General features: G+C 37.2%; 2 non-coding genes across 2 annotated transcripts; both read left to right on the plus strand.

The window, feature by feature from the left end:
- Nucleotides 1-10110: 10110 nt before the first annotated feature.
- LOC127109892 (small nucleolar RNA R71) lies at nucleotides 10111-10217 on the plus strand. The gene has a single exon (XR_007797138.1). It is a non-coding gene; the product is annotated as a small nucleolar RNA R71 (small nucleolar RNA).
- Nucleotides 10218-14204: 3987 nt separating this feature from the next.
- Nucleotides 14205-14285, plus strand: TRNAL-AAG (transfer RNA leucine (anticodon AAG)). The gene has a single exon. It is a non-coding gene; the product is annotated as a tRNA-Leu (tRNA).
- Nucleotides 14286-15618: the final 1333 nt, after the last annotated feature.

Here is a 15618-nt window from a genome sequence, read left to right on the forward strand (position 1 = left end):
ATCCGGCCAAAGTGAAAGCGATACAAGAAATGCTTGAGCCAAGAACAGAAAAACAAGTCTGTGGTTTCTTAGGAAGGTTGAACTACATTGCAAGGTTCATCTCTCACCTAACAGCCACGTGTGAGCCAATATTCAAATTGTTGAGAAAAGATCAGGCCATCAGGTAGAATGATGATTGCCAAAGGGCTTTCGAGAAGATAAAAGAGTATTTGCAGAATCCTCCAATCCTTATGCCTTCAGTCCCAGGGAGACCGCTGATTATGTATTTGACAGTACTTGATAATTCCATGGGTTGTGTTCTCGGTCAACACGACGAGACAGGTAGGAAAGAGCATGCCATCTACTACCTGAGTAAAAAATTCACAGATTGCGAGTCGAGATACTCAATGCTTGAGAAGACATGTTGTGCACTTGCATGGGCTGCTAAGCAATTGAGACAATACATGCTGACTCACACAACCTTACTGATCTCCAAAATGGATCCAGTCAAGTATATATTTGAGAAGCCAGCTCTCACCGGAAGGGTTGCTCGTTGGCAAATGGTATTGACAGAGTACGACATCCATTATACATCCCAGAAAGCTATCAAAGGGAGTATTCTGTCAGACTATCTTGCTCAGCAGCCGATTGATGATTATGAGCCGATGAAGTTTGATTTTCCGGATGAAGACATCATGTTCCTCAATATGAAATACTGTGAAGAGCCAGTTGTTGAGGAGGGACCTGATCCAGATGAAAAGTGGACTTTAATGTTTGACGGGGCCATCAATGCCAAAGGAAGTGGAATTGGTGTTGTCATTACCACTCCGAAAGGTGCCCACATGCCTTTCACCGCTCGTCTGACTTTTGAGTGCACCAATAATGAAGCTGAGTAGGAAGCCTGTATCTTGGGTATCGAGCAAGCCATTGATTTAAGAATCAAGACTCTGGACATCTTCGAAGATTCAGCTCTAGTGATCAATCAAGTAAATGGTGATTGGAATACTCTCCAGCCTAATCTGGTCCCTTATAGAGACTACACGAGAAGACTGTTGACTTTCTTCACAACAGTAAGGTTGTATCATATACCTCGTGATGAGAACCAGATGGCAGATGCTCTTGCTACTCTGTCCTCCATGATCAAGGTGATTTGGTGGAACTATGCTCCCAGGATCGATGTTATGTGCCTTGATAGGGCCGCGTATATGTTTGCTGCTGAACTGGTAGTTGATGACAAGCCCTGGTACCATGACATCAAGTGCTTTCTGAAGAATCAAGAGTACCCTGCAGGGGCATCCAACAATGATAGAAAGACTTTGAGAAGATTGACAGACAGTTTCTTCTTGAACAAAGACGATGTGTTGTATAAGAGGAACTTCGACATGGTTTTGCTCAGATGCGTGGATAGATACGAAGCAGACATGTTAATGCAGGAAGTTCATGAAGGCTCCTTCGGTACTCATGCTGGCGGACATGCAATGGCTAAGAAATTGTTAAGAGCGGGTTATTACTGGATGACCATGGAATCTGATTGTTTCAAATATGCTCGGAAGTGTCATAAATTCCAGATTTATGCTGATAAGGTGCATGTTCCGCCAAATCCTCTGAATGTGATGTCTTCGCCGTGGCCGTTTGCTATGTGGGGCATTGATATGATTGGAAAGATTGAGCCAACTGCTTCCAATGGGCATCGCTTCATCCTTGTTGCCATTGACTATTTCACTAAGTGGGTCGAAGCAGCGTCATTTGCGAAGGTCTCCAGACATGTGGTTGCCCGATTCATCAAGAAAGAAATCATTTGTCGTTATGGGATTCCCGAAAGAATCATTACTGATAATGGTTCTAATCTCAATAACAAAATGATGAAAGAGTTGTGCAAGAACTTCAACATTCAACATCACAACTCTTCCCTTTATCGTCCTAAGATGAACGGTGTTGTTGAGGCAACAAATAAGAACATAAAGAAGATTGTGCAGAAGATGGTCGTTACGTACAGAGATTGGCATGAGATGCTACCCTTCGCCTTGCATGGGTATCGTACTTCAATACGTACATCGACCGGGGCAACCCCTTATTCCCTTGTGTATGGTACGGAAGCAGTCCTACCTGTTGAAGTGGAGATTCCTTCTCTAAGAGTCATGTGTGATGTCAAGTTAGACGAAGCTGAATGGATTCAGACAAGGTTCAATGAGTTAAGTCTTATCAAAGAGAAGCGAATGGCAGCCATTTGTCATGGGCAATTGTATCAAAGTCGGATGAAGAGAGCCTTTGATCAGAAAGTGCATCCTCGATGCTTCCAAGTCGGAGATTTGGTTTTGAAAAGGATCCTTCCTCCTCAGACAGATCACAGGGGCAAGTGGACTTCTAACTATGATGGACCGTATATTGTCACCAAGATCTTTGATGGTGGAGCCTTAATGCTTGCAACTATGGATGGTGAAAACTTCACTTCCCCTGTGAACTCAGACGCAGTGAAAAAATACTTCGCATAAAATAGACCCGCTGGACGATAAAAATAATAGTCCAGGCAAAAAAAATGGGCATCCCGGGGAACCAATAAAATGAAAAAGGTTCGGGAAAAAGTTAGGGATTAAAAAATGAAAAGATTGTACACCCGGTAAGTTGAAAACCTGAAAAGGCAACTTAGGCAAAAATGGGTATCCCGGTGGATCGAAAACCCGAAAGGGCGATCCAAGCAAAAGTTAGGGATTAAGCGAATGGCTGTGTTCTGAGTAGTTCTGAATATCATCTCGTGTCGATAACCGGAAACTTCCGAAGGATAGGAAACAGTCCAATCACCTTTTTCGGAAAGCTGATCATCTGGAGGATCTTGAAGACGAGCGAATCATAGCAGAATTGGAACCCGATAGAAATCCATTTCACATTACCATTAGATTAATTTCTGTTTTTATCTGTTGTGCAATTACCTCTTTCCATGGATTGCTTCCTGATGTAAATACCTATTCAGAGGCCACGCAATCAATAAAATCATGTTATTCAGTACATCTCTGTGTTCATTTTCATTTTACTGTTTTGTTTGCAAAAATGACGTCTGAATTTTTGATAAACATTGCATCATGAAACATAAGAGCTTTACAGGTACGTGCTTAATAAACATTGAAAATTGCTGTAAATTTTAAGTGCTTTGGATCGTCTATTCAGAACAAGTACACTCGGGGCATTTCCTTAAGGTCCCCATCAAATGGATCGTCTATTCAGAACAGGTACACTCGACGCTAGACCCATGGTCTCTTTCCTTGAAGCATAATCTCGGTACCGTATCGGGGTTTGCTTCCCCTGCTGAGTCGTCTCTCTCGCAGATTATGGTTGCCAGAACCACTGTCGCTTTCCTCAGCAGCAAGTTTTCAGTGCCATTCTCTCCCCAGTCAGAGCCTCGGTATTTTGTTATTTTCCAGAACACCGTGTGGCAGGTCATTTCCCCACAGAGTTCTTTGTGTTGTGCATCTCCAACAACCTTGCCAGGGTCCAGAATATTGTGATCATTTCTGCAGCAGAATTCCTTGCCTCAGCTTGGCGTTCTCTCTAATCAAGCATTTCGCATCCCTGCATGTAGAATCATATTGCATTGCATCCTCCCAAATTGCGTAGCATTTCCATTTTCATGGAGCATTACGCCATTGAAAAATTCAAACATACGCATGTAAAGCATAAGGCATTCTCGGTATCCCAAGTGATAATCCAGAAGTTGTTTCCAGTACTCAGACTGAAGATTGTTCATGACTTATCTTTATTATTCCCAGCAGGAGTCGTTGGCCCATGCGCCGCCTCAATTATCATTTTCCCTATTTCTGCCGATGCTGACAGGCATGGAAGTTTCCGGTGTTCATATCGAAGTGGCATTCAGGCTAGTTTTCCGATGTTCAGATCGAAGAAGTTTCCGACATTCGGGTCGATGCAACTTGTGGCATTCAGGCCAAGTTTCCGGTATTCAGACCGAAGTGGCGTTCAAGCCAGTTTTCCGATGTTCAGATCGAAGAAGTTTACGATGTTCAGGTCGACGCAACTTGTGGCATTCAGGTCAGATTCCGGTATTCAGACAGAAGTGGCATTCAGGCCAGTTTTCCGATGTTCAGATCGAAGAAGTTTCCGACATTCAGGTCGATGAAACTTGTCGCATTCAAGCCAGTTTTCCGGTATTCAGACCGAAGTGGCATTCAGGCCTGTTTTTCGATGTTCAAATCGAAAAAGTTTCCGACATTCAGGTCGATGCAACTTGTGGCATTCAAGCCAGTTTTCCGGTATTCAGACCGAAGTGACACTCAGGCCAGTTTTCCGGTATTCAGACCGAAGTGGCACTCAGACAGTTTGGGAAAAGTCAACTGTGGGGCCAGAAAAGTCAACTCCTGACATTTTGAGAGTGGAATCTTAAAATGCATGCCTAGGGGATCCTACATGTGAAATCTGATCAAGGTTGGATCATGGATTCATCATTTAATCAGGAATTGGAAAAGTTACTTAATTTGGAAATGGTTGACTTTCCATTTAGGGCAAGTTTTCATGATCGTTGCACTCACTTTAAGCCCATTTTGCATCAAGATAAAAGCTCCATTAGAACATTTCTCCAACATGAAAGTTGTTCCTCTTGTTCCAAGATTTCTAGATATATAAAGTTTGCTCCATTTGGATTAGAATTGAGAAAGTTATGCTTAGTCAAAGTGAGACATTTTTTTAGGACACTTAGAAAAATTTCTAAGTCCAAAATCTTCAAAATTTATCAAGACTTCTTGGCCAGTTTTCTTGCACTTCAAGGCATTATTTGAAAATACTTTCTTCACAACAATTGTACCTTGCATGTCCTCTTTCACATCCTTTTGGAATCATCTCATTTGGATCCATGGTTTGAGAGATACATTCATTTAAAGTGGGCACCATGACTTGATTTTCTAGGCAGATTTTGGGCCTAGCTGGCCCAATCAGATTTTCTAAGCATGCTGCACAAACCAGTCACGTTTTTACCTCTTTTGGCCATGTATTAGACATCCATTCACTTAAGTTTGGCCCAAAATAACAACATTTTACACCTCACTTCACACTTTTATTCTTATGGATAAATCACTTATTAAAAAGCCCATGAGAACACCTAATCCACCCTATTTAAGAAGTTGAAACCCTAACCCTAAAGGAGTATCGGAATTTAGTGGAAAAGAGGTAAAGCTTCATCACATATCAGATTCCATTCCACTTCTATTTTCCATTAGGTAATCATCTCTTCCATGGCCATGTTTTGATATATCTACGCTTGCTTACCATGTTCATCACCATTAATCCTTCCATTTTCATGTTTCTTTTTCTTATTTAAAATATTTTCTTCGTCCATAAAATTACCCAAAAATATTTTTCACTTTTCTTAACGTTTTATTTAATTTTATATAATTTTTATTTTCGTATTTTTTTAATATTAATATTTTATTTTAATTATTTATTCTAAATGGTCCATTTTAACACACTTTTTTTATTGATTTTATTTTTATAACTTAAAATTATTGTTAGCATTTGATTTTTGGGATGAAGGTTGACAAATGTCTCATGGTCAACCTGACCTTTTCTTGGAATTTTATTTCACATTTTCAATTTATTTTGGATTTATTTTTGACCTAGTTTGGTTGGTGGACTTTTAATTTGAATTTTGTTTTATTTTAATAAATTCATGTACCAATTTTCATTATTTTTAAAATATTTTTGGGGGATGATGATGTCCTGACCCCACTTTATTTAGTTTAATTTTTCATAATTTTATTGATTAATTTACTATTTATTCTTGATTTATTTCTAACCTAGTCTTATTAATTGATTTTTGGTTTAACCTATGTTTTGTTTTAATTAATTCACGTGCCAATTTTCATTATTTTTAAAATAGTTTTGGGGGATGATGATGTCCTGACCCCACCTTATTTAGTTTAATTTTTCATAATTTTATTGATTAATTTGCTATTTATTTGTTATTTTTTAAGTTGACTTGAATTTCCAGTTGACTTCTTTATGATCGATGTTTGACTTAGGGATTGCTTATGGCAATTGAAGAGATCTTTTGATCCTCCCTCGTTCATCTCATATGCCATGTATTAGAGGTATTTTACCTTGATTTTATTTGGTCCTTACCTCATTTCCTGATTAAATTATTCAGTGGACCCTTCGTGTGCATATTTTCATCTGTTTGATTCATTTGTTATCTTTTATACTTGTTTCTCTCATTCATGCTTTCTATTGCTTGATTATTTAACATGTTCATACTCCCATGCATTGTTTAAATGCTCCATTATTTGATTCTTTGGTTTGATTATATATTTTTTATTTATCCAATCTGATTGATAACTGTTGCCTACTTGTATGATGTATGAGGCATATATTCTTATTGTTTGTTTGCCATGAACAATCCCCATTCATAACAAATGTACCCCTCTCCCATAAAGTGTATAATATTTATTTCTTTATTTCTTTAGTCACCTGTTAATACAAGAATTAAAACGAACATCTGATAACCATTTCAAAATAAGATCAAAAGCTCGATCCAACGTCGAGTAATCATTTTCAAAACTTAACAGAACCAACACGCATTCATCCATCCTCTTGTAAGTCGATTGCCTCAGGCATCGCCATCTACCTGTAAGTCGATTGCCTCCGGCATCGCCATCTATCCTTATCCGTAACTCCTCTCTGCGCTCCATCTGTCGACTCTTGTTCCGTTTAGGTAACACCCATTAGGTAGAACCCTTTGTATGATAACATAGGTAGAATTCCCCTATTCTTTGCATGCTAACATTAGGTAGATGTTCCCCTTTGTAAATCCTAACACATAGGTCCATATTGCATGACAACTCTAGAGCAGAGCTTCCCCACTTTTAGACCTTCCGTGTGTCTCTGATCTTGTGGCATGTCAGTCCGTTCTATTGCAAAGAGGTAACTTCCTAAGATTCGATTCAGCGAGCTGCGACACCTACTGCTAGGACGTTGAACACATTGTCCACTCTCCTTTGACACAGTTGGTGTCCTCTTTTGTAAGTCCATGTTCAGATGGCAATCCTTAACCCCTAGTTAGCCGAACTACGTTTTGCTCTGATTCTCATTCCAGATGAGATACGTAGGCATAAGACACGACGTCTTACCGAGCACACTTCTCTTTAACCCATAGGTAGCCGAGCTACGAAGACTCTGATTCTCATACTCAGATGAGATACGTAGGCAGTGGATGCGACATCCTTGCGAGTCATTTTATTTTAACCTTCCTTTTAGTAAATAGTACTTTAGATATACCTACACCCTTTAGACTAGAACAACACTTATGAAAAGGGCTCCCTAGGAGTACCTAGGATGTTTTGGGTGCTTAAAACCTTCCCATTGCATAACTAACCCTCTTACCCAGATCTCTGACATTTTTACTAGTTTTTGATTCGATAAAACTTTTAGGTTTTTGTTCTCTTTCTAACCATTCCTTTGGATAAATAGAAGTGCGGTGGCGACTCGACTTGTATGGTTTATCTTGGATTTAGTCAATATCTCTAATGGTAACGAATACCCCACTACATTGTGGCGATTGAAACCTTTGATGCATATCTAAGGAGTGATCATGAACATTGAATGGTGATAATGCCTCTACTCATTCCACACGAATGAATTCGTCGATAAGCAAATGTACCATAAGGGCATGTGAAGGTTGTTTTCTCTTGGTCGTCAGGATGGATAGGGATTTGAAAGAATCCTGAATAACCGTCTAGATAAAAGAAGTGGGAATGCTTAGCCAATCATTCAAGCATTTGATCAATGAAAGGCAGAGGAAAATGATCCTTTCGAGTGGATTTGTTTAATTTCCTATAATCGATGCACATTCTACTTCCGGTCATAACTCTCTGTGCTATAGATTCTCGCTTCTTGTTCGTAACAACTGTAACACCCCCTTTCTTGGGTACTACATGAACGGGGCTAACCCATTGACTATCGGAGATTGGGTATATGATTCTTGCATCTAATAACTTCTTTACTTCATCCTTAACTATAGTACTTAAGATTGGGTTGATCCTTCTCTGGTGTTCTCTAGAGGTTGTACAATCTTCCTCTAGCATAATGCGATGCATACAAATAGAAGGACTTATTCCTTTTAGGTTGGTGATGTTGCAGCCTAACGCAGTTGGATATTTTCTTAAGACATCTAGTAACTTTTCAGTTTCCATCTGTCCTAAGTCCGCATTGACTATTACTGGTCTTTTGAGTTCAATGTCTAGCAATTCGTATCTTAGGTTCTTTGGTAGTGTTTTTAATTCTAAGTCTGGTTTCTTCGGGCATGGCATATGATTTGGTGTAAGTGTTAAGCATTCTCTTAGACTGTCATTTTGGTATGGTTCACGCCAATTATCATCTTCAAAGATTGGAGGGATTTGGATTTTCATTATATCAAAATATGTGCTTTCTTGCATCTCCATCTCTCTTACGTACTCGTCTATGACATCAAGTAGATAACAGGTATCATCTATAGTTGGCGCTTATAAGAATTGTGTCTAGATGAATTCAACCTTTTCTTCTCCAACTTTGAATGTTAGCTTACCTCTTTTCACGTCTATTATGGCTCTGGCGGTAGCCAAGAATGACCTTCCTAATATAATAGGTGTAGTGGCATCTTCTTTGATGTCCATGATTATGATGTCTGTAGGAATGTAGAATTGTCTTACACGTACTGGGAAATTCTCTAGTATACCAACAGGATATTTGATTGAGCGGACAGCTAGTTGAACATGCATCTTGGTTGGTCTTAGTTCTCCCATGTTGAGCCTTTTACAGATGGTTAAAGGCATTACACTAATGTTGGCTCCTAAGTCACATAGAGATTTGTCTATAACGAACTTTCCAATGACACAGAGTATGGAGAAACTACCTGGGTCTTTTAGTTTGGGAGGCATGTTATTTTGGATTATTGCGCTACACTCAGCAGTAAGTGTAACTGTTTCGTTATCCTCGATCTTTTTCTTATTGGATAGGATCTCTTTAAGAAATTTGGCATATGAGGGCATTTGTGTGATGACTTCTGTAAGGGGAATTGTAATATTCAGTTGCTTCAGAAGTTCAACAAATTTCCTAAATTTCCCTGTAGTTTTAGAATTTGCGAGTCTTTGAGGATACAAAATGGGTGGTTTATAAGGTGGTGGAGGAACATAAAGTTTTTCTTTCTCTTCGGCCTCTTGGGTATTATCTTCCTTCTCCTTCAGTTCACTTACCTTCTCAGTTGTTGTTTTGTCAGGTTTTTGGTACATGGCAGGATTTTGGAGTCTTGGATCTACGGGTCCGTCTAGTTCTTTTCCACTTCTCAATATAACGGCATTTGCATGTCCTTTTGGATTAGGTTATGGTTGTCCAGGAAATGTGCCAGCGGGAGCAGCAGTAGATGCTTGTTGTTGAGCCACTTGTGAAATTTGTGTTTCAAGCATTTTGTTATGGGTGGCTAAGGCGTCTACTTTGCTCGCTAATTGTTTAAGTTGCTCATTAGTATGTATGTTTTGGTTCAAGAAGTCTTTGTTTGTTTGAGCTTGGGTAACTATGAAGCTTTCCATCATTAATTCAAGGTTGGACTTCCTAGGCATGTTAGGAGCATTAGTAGCTGGCTTTTGATATCCAGGTGGAACAGCGGGTGCTTGGCCAGGAGCATACAGGGCGTTGTTGTTCTTATACGAAAAGTTAGGATGGTTTTTCCAATCTGGGTTATAGGTATTCGAATAAGGATTTCCTTGTGCATAATTTACTTGATCAGTGGGGACTCCTGCTAATATCTGACATTCTGGTGCAGTGTGTCCAGGAATTCAACATAACTCGCAGTTTGGAGTTACGGCAACCACGGTGGTTGCGGGTGGTATGGTCAAGTTGTCTAACTTTTGAACAAGGGAATCTACCTTTGCATGGACGTGGTCAAGGCTACTTATTTCGTACATTCTACCTTTCGTTTGGGACTTTTCTACTGGAGTTCTTTCACCTCCTCATTGGCAAAGGTTTTGGGCCATGTTTTCGATGAGTTGATAGGCTTCGTTGTATGGCTTATCCATAAGTTCACCGCCCGCGGCAGCGCCTACTGTCAGTCTTGTGTTATACAGAAGCCCATTGTAAAATCTGTGAATGATCACTCAGTCTTTGAGACTGTGATGTGGACATATCCTTATCATGTCTTTGTATCTCTCCCACGCATCATAGAGAGATTCTGCATCTTTTTGTCAAAATCTGTTGATTTGAGCTCTCAGCATAGCAGTTTTGCTTGGCGGAAAATATCGGGCTAAGAAAACGTTCTTCAGTTATTCCCATGTAGTAACTGAGTTGGATGGAAAGGATTGTAACCAAGCCCAAGCTACGTCTCTTAGAGAGAATGGAAAAAGGCGTAGTCTTATCGCATCTTGAGATACACCATTCGCCTTCACAGTGCATGCGTACTGCACAAACTTGGTCAAATGTTCATTAGGGTCGTTCGTAGGACTTCCAGCAAATTGATGTTTTTTGGGACATGAGTATACCAAGTTATAAGACATGTGACTTCACGCACAAGAGGGGGGTGAATTATGTGTTTCAGAAAAACTTTTTTGAATTAAAATCAGAGTTTGAAAATGTTTTAGAATTAAGCAGCGGAAAAGTAAAATTCAAAAAGTAAAAGTTAAGGAAAGAGAGAAGAACACCAGAAGTTATAGAGATTCAATCAAAGAAAAAGACCTACCCCCCCCCCCCCCCCAAGAACTATTATTGTGAGTATCCATTAAACTTAAGAGCTTTTTGTAGGTTGAACTCTCGAACTCACTTATACAAGGAAAATGAAATTTTTGGCTAACTTATAACCAAATATCAAATACGAAGAGAACTTGTGAGTCTTCCTTCTAAATAATGGATCGAGGCGATTAGTCTCCTTCCCACAAGAGATTTGGAGTGGTTAGTCTCCAGGCTTCAAACTAAGATTTCCTTTAGACCGGGAATGCTGAGCGATGGTCGATGGTTGTTATCGACTAGTCTCATTACAATTGGAATATAGGGTATTTTCCTCCGGGCATGCTTGGTGAACATTCACTCTTTGATCTGGCATGAGGAAATCCCGATTCATTTAGTGGAAATCTTGTAGTGCTTATGGGAGGCACCCTAAAACTAGATTGTTGGATTGACGCTCGACGTTAACTATGAACTTATGGTATACGATGTCATTAACTATGAGCTTATGGTGTCTTCTGTTGTCGCCTCGATAAATACCCCGTAGAGGTCATAAGTATGGGAAACATTAGATAAAGTTGAAATAAAAGGCTTTGTATTAACATAGCCCTATTTTAGACCTTCGGTTCGAGAGGATTTAACCCCACCCCAATTAAACCTGTACTTCCACTTACCGCCTGCTATTACTTTTATCTTTTTATTAATTATTTTAAATTTTCTATTGTCTTTATGGGATTTTTTAAAAAAATACTGAATTTTTTTGATATTTTTGAAAAAATTAATGATTTTTGATAAAATTCGAAGAAATACCAAAATTTTAAAAATAAAATTCCAAAAATTTTTAAAAAAATGTACTCTGAAACTGATATATAGTAATATTTAATAATAAAGTAATAATAATAATAATAATTGAATAAAAATCTGGAACTTTGATTAATCGAATATGCCGAATCTTGAAGTACTTGAGCAGTCCTCCACAAGTCGGTAGGATTCTGCTTCTTCAAAACAATTGCTTAAACTAAATTAAATAAATTGCAGTAGTTCCCCAGTGTAGGAAACTACTACTTTTGGCTAAATGAAAAACGGAAAGGGAAGGGAAAAATCAAAGCTCTTAACGGAACGGTAAACAAATTGCGGTAAAAGAAAATAGTGTTGCTGAAGAAAAATAATAGAAAACAAAATTGCTGTGGAAAAAAAGATAAAATAGCTTGAGAGTTTGCTTCAGGGAGGCTCAAAACGTACGTGCCCGTAGGTTTCCAACTTCGATCCTTTTATAGTATCCATTTGGTCTTCATAGTTGAGAGAAATAAGGGTGACTTGGTTGAGTGAGAGATTCACGGGAAAGTGGGTTGAGGAGCGAAAAATGGGGCGTGTGGATCACTTTTGTTGACAATTTCATTACGTTGCCTTTGGCCTTGTGACGGTCGTGGTGGGCTTGTTACGTCCGTCACAACCAGGGCGTGACGGTCGTGACGAGGCTTGTGACAGTCGTCACCTGTACAGAATTCATAGTTTCTGGTTTTTCTGTTGTTTCTTCTTCTTTTCCTTCCTTTTCTATACTTTACTCATTTAAGCATGTGAATTGAAATGCCTGCAAAAACAACTTGAACATTTGCGGAATAATCAGAATACAAATGAAAATGGTATGATTTTTGAATGTAAGTCAAGGCAAATATACGATGTATTTTTGCGTTATCAGAAGATCAACCATTAAAATCTCCACAATAAATTTTGAGCTTAGCCCAATGTAAAAGTTTTGTCGGTTCGAGATTAGCCTGTGTAAAATCTCACATTGCTTCTTGAGCTCATCCTGGCATAAATGCATCATTGATTCGATATTAGCCTTTGTAAAATCTAATATAGGTTCATATGTCAATCTATGTAAGACCCTGGTTCGGTTCGGAGGATATCCAATATAAATTTCTTGTCGTCTTAGAGGATAGTCAATGTAAAACTCCATATTGGTTCGAGATCAACACGTGCAAAATCTCAGTTTGGTTCTAAGGATAAACTCTACTAGTTGTTTGGTTAGAAGTTAGCCATTATACTTCATATCCTTGTAAAAGGAGGTTCGTCGAACATCCTTTTAAAATTTCTCAAGATAGTGATTACTCTCAAGAAGAATTTTTGGGGACATGAGTATACCAAGTTATAAGACATGTGACTTCACGCACAAGAGAAGGGTGAATTATGTGTTTCAGAAAAACTTTTTTGAATTAAAATCAGAGTTTGAAAATGTTTTAGAAATATTTTAGAATTAAGCAGCAGAAAAGTAAAAGTTAAGGAAAGAGAGAAGAACACCAGAAGTTATAGAGATTCAGTCAAAGAAAAAGACCCCCCCCCCCCCCCCCCCCCCCACCCCTCACCCAAGAACTATTATTGTGAGTATCCATTAAACTTAAGAGCTTTTTGTAGGTTGAACTCTCGAACTTCCTTATACAAGGAAAATGAAGTTTTTGGCTAACTTATAACCAAATATCAAATACGAAGAGATGAGTCTTCCTTCCAAATAATGGATCGAGGCGATTAGTTTCCTTCCCACAAGAGATTTGGAGTGGTTAGTCTCCAGGCTTCAAACTAAGATTTTACACGGGATGATCTTGAACCTAGGAGAGCTTTTAACACTAAGTTGAGCCCGCGAACCAAAACTTAGCTTTATACTAGGCTAGCCAAGAAAATGTGAGATTTTAACACCGGGTTGATCTCAAACCGAAACAAGCTTTTAACATCAGACTGAGCTTGAACCGAATCTTGGTTTTATACCGGGCTGACCAAGAACCTATGAAATTTTAATACCGGGTTGATTTCAAAACCTAAACAAGAACTTGATCACAACATCCCCAAACCAAAGTTTTTCACGAATTTAGCTTTGAACCCAAATAAACAATCCATGATGAATATAATAAAAATTGGATATCAGAGATTGTACCAATGCTCGGAAGAAAATTTTGTACCTTTTATGCAGTGGACATATAGTCTAATTGATCATCAATTTAGTTCGTTTGGCCATGCAAGAACGATAATATATAATTAAAGTATTTGATTTAATTCTAGAAATAATTTTCTATATAAGAAGATTTTAATTTTGTATAGTCGATGAAATTAATTTATTGGTTTAGTATATATTAATTTGATGTAAATGATTTATTTTTGTTTGTATTAGGCAAGTTCTTCATTATAATTATTGAAACTTTTTGAGTTATATTTTAAATATTAAACTAGCATTTTATTTATGTTTTTAAATATTTGTACATGAAAAAAAAAATAATTAATATAATTATATTATTTTACGCATGAATATGTAAAGACAATAAAAAGAATAAAATTGAATATATCAAGACATGAATCCAATCTCTAGTAATAAATGTGTACTTTTTAGAAATAGTAATTTAAAAATGTTAGTGTTAGAATTGATTTTTATTTGGGTTCATTAAGGAACTTAGATTAGATGCAGAAGTAAGAAGTAAGAGGTGCTGCAGGATTTGAAAAACATTCTTGCATTATTCAACGTTTAAATGACGTTGTTTTGAACAAATAAACAACAAGTTGATATGGCCGAGTTGGTCTAAGGCGCCAGATTAAGGTTCTGGTCCGAAAGGGCGTGGGTTCAAATCCCACTGTCAACAAATTGTTTTTTTAATTCGAATTTTTGCTTTATTGGTCTCTCAAGTCCTTCATTATTCCTCATCTGCTGCAACCTTCACCCTCCAATAAGCTAGAAACACTTAGAAATGAAACAGATAACAAAAATGTGGGTGTCATCGTCAACCATGCCTCACTCATCTTCTCTCCCCAAACATATTATAATTGCCATTATCACAACCTCCCAAAATTCACAACAAGATCTCCAAATTTCTATGTCATTTCAAACTTGAATAATGTAATAATCGAGCATTTCATTTTTATTTTATTTTATGATCATATATTTAATAAATCATCAAATAGTATACAATTAATTCTTTTAAATATTTTCCATCATATTTTCATTAATTAAATTCAAATATAAATTATATTCTTTTCTTTTATATTTATGATCATTTGTTTAATAAAACATCAAATAACTTTTTTTGGAACAGTATACAATTAAATCTTTTAAATATTTTCCATTATCATATTTTCATTAATTAAATTCAAGTTTAAATTATATTTTATTTTATTTTATATTTATGATAATTTGTTTAATAAAACATCAAATAATTTTTTTGGGGAAGAGTATACAATTATATAATTAAATCTTTTGAATATTTTTATTAAATAAATTCAAGTTTAACTTATATTCTTTGGTTTTATATTTATGATCATTTGTTTAATAAAACATCAAATGATTATTTTTTGGAAGAGTATATAATTAAATCTTTTAAATATTTTCCATTATCATATTTCCATTAATTAAATTCAAGTTTAAATTAATGTTGATCCAGTTCGGTTATCTAGTCATAATCTGGATGCTATTGGTGGTGATGATCACAATGGTGAGCCATATAATTATGTTGATGATCAATAACTTTGAGATGAGGTAAATATTCAAACTAATGATGGCGAAGGGGAGAAAGATATGTCAAATGATGAGAATCTTGGTGAAACTCCAAAATATCTCAAGTTTAACTTAGGAGGTCTAACATGCATATACAACCTTCTACAAGGTATAATTCTGATGAGTATGTGACCTTGAGTGATGAGAGTGAACCCGAGTATTTTCAAGAGGCCATGGAAAGTGATGAAAATCAAAAGTGGATGGATGCAATGTATAGTGTGATGAAATCATTGTATGATAGTGACACTTATGATTTAGTGAAGCTTCCTAAAGGCAAAAGGGCTTTGGGAAATAGATGAATTTATAGAGTTAAATATGAGAGCAACTCTAAGTCTCCAAGATATAAATCCAGATTAGTGGTGAAGGGTTCCCGTCAAAGAAAGAGTGTTGATTTTAATGATATTTTCTCACTTGTTGTAAATATG

This window comes from Lathyrus oleraceus, chromosome 7, assembly GCF_024323335.1.
Source record: "Lathyrus oleraceus cultivar Zhongwan6 chromosome 7, CAAS_Psat_ZW6_1.0, whole genome shotgun sequence".
NCBI lineage: Eukaryota > Viridiplantae > Streptophyta > Magnoliopsida > Fabales > Fabaceae > Lathyrus > Lathyrus oleraceus.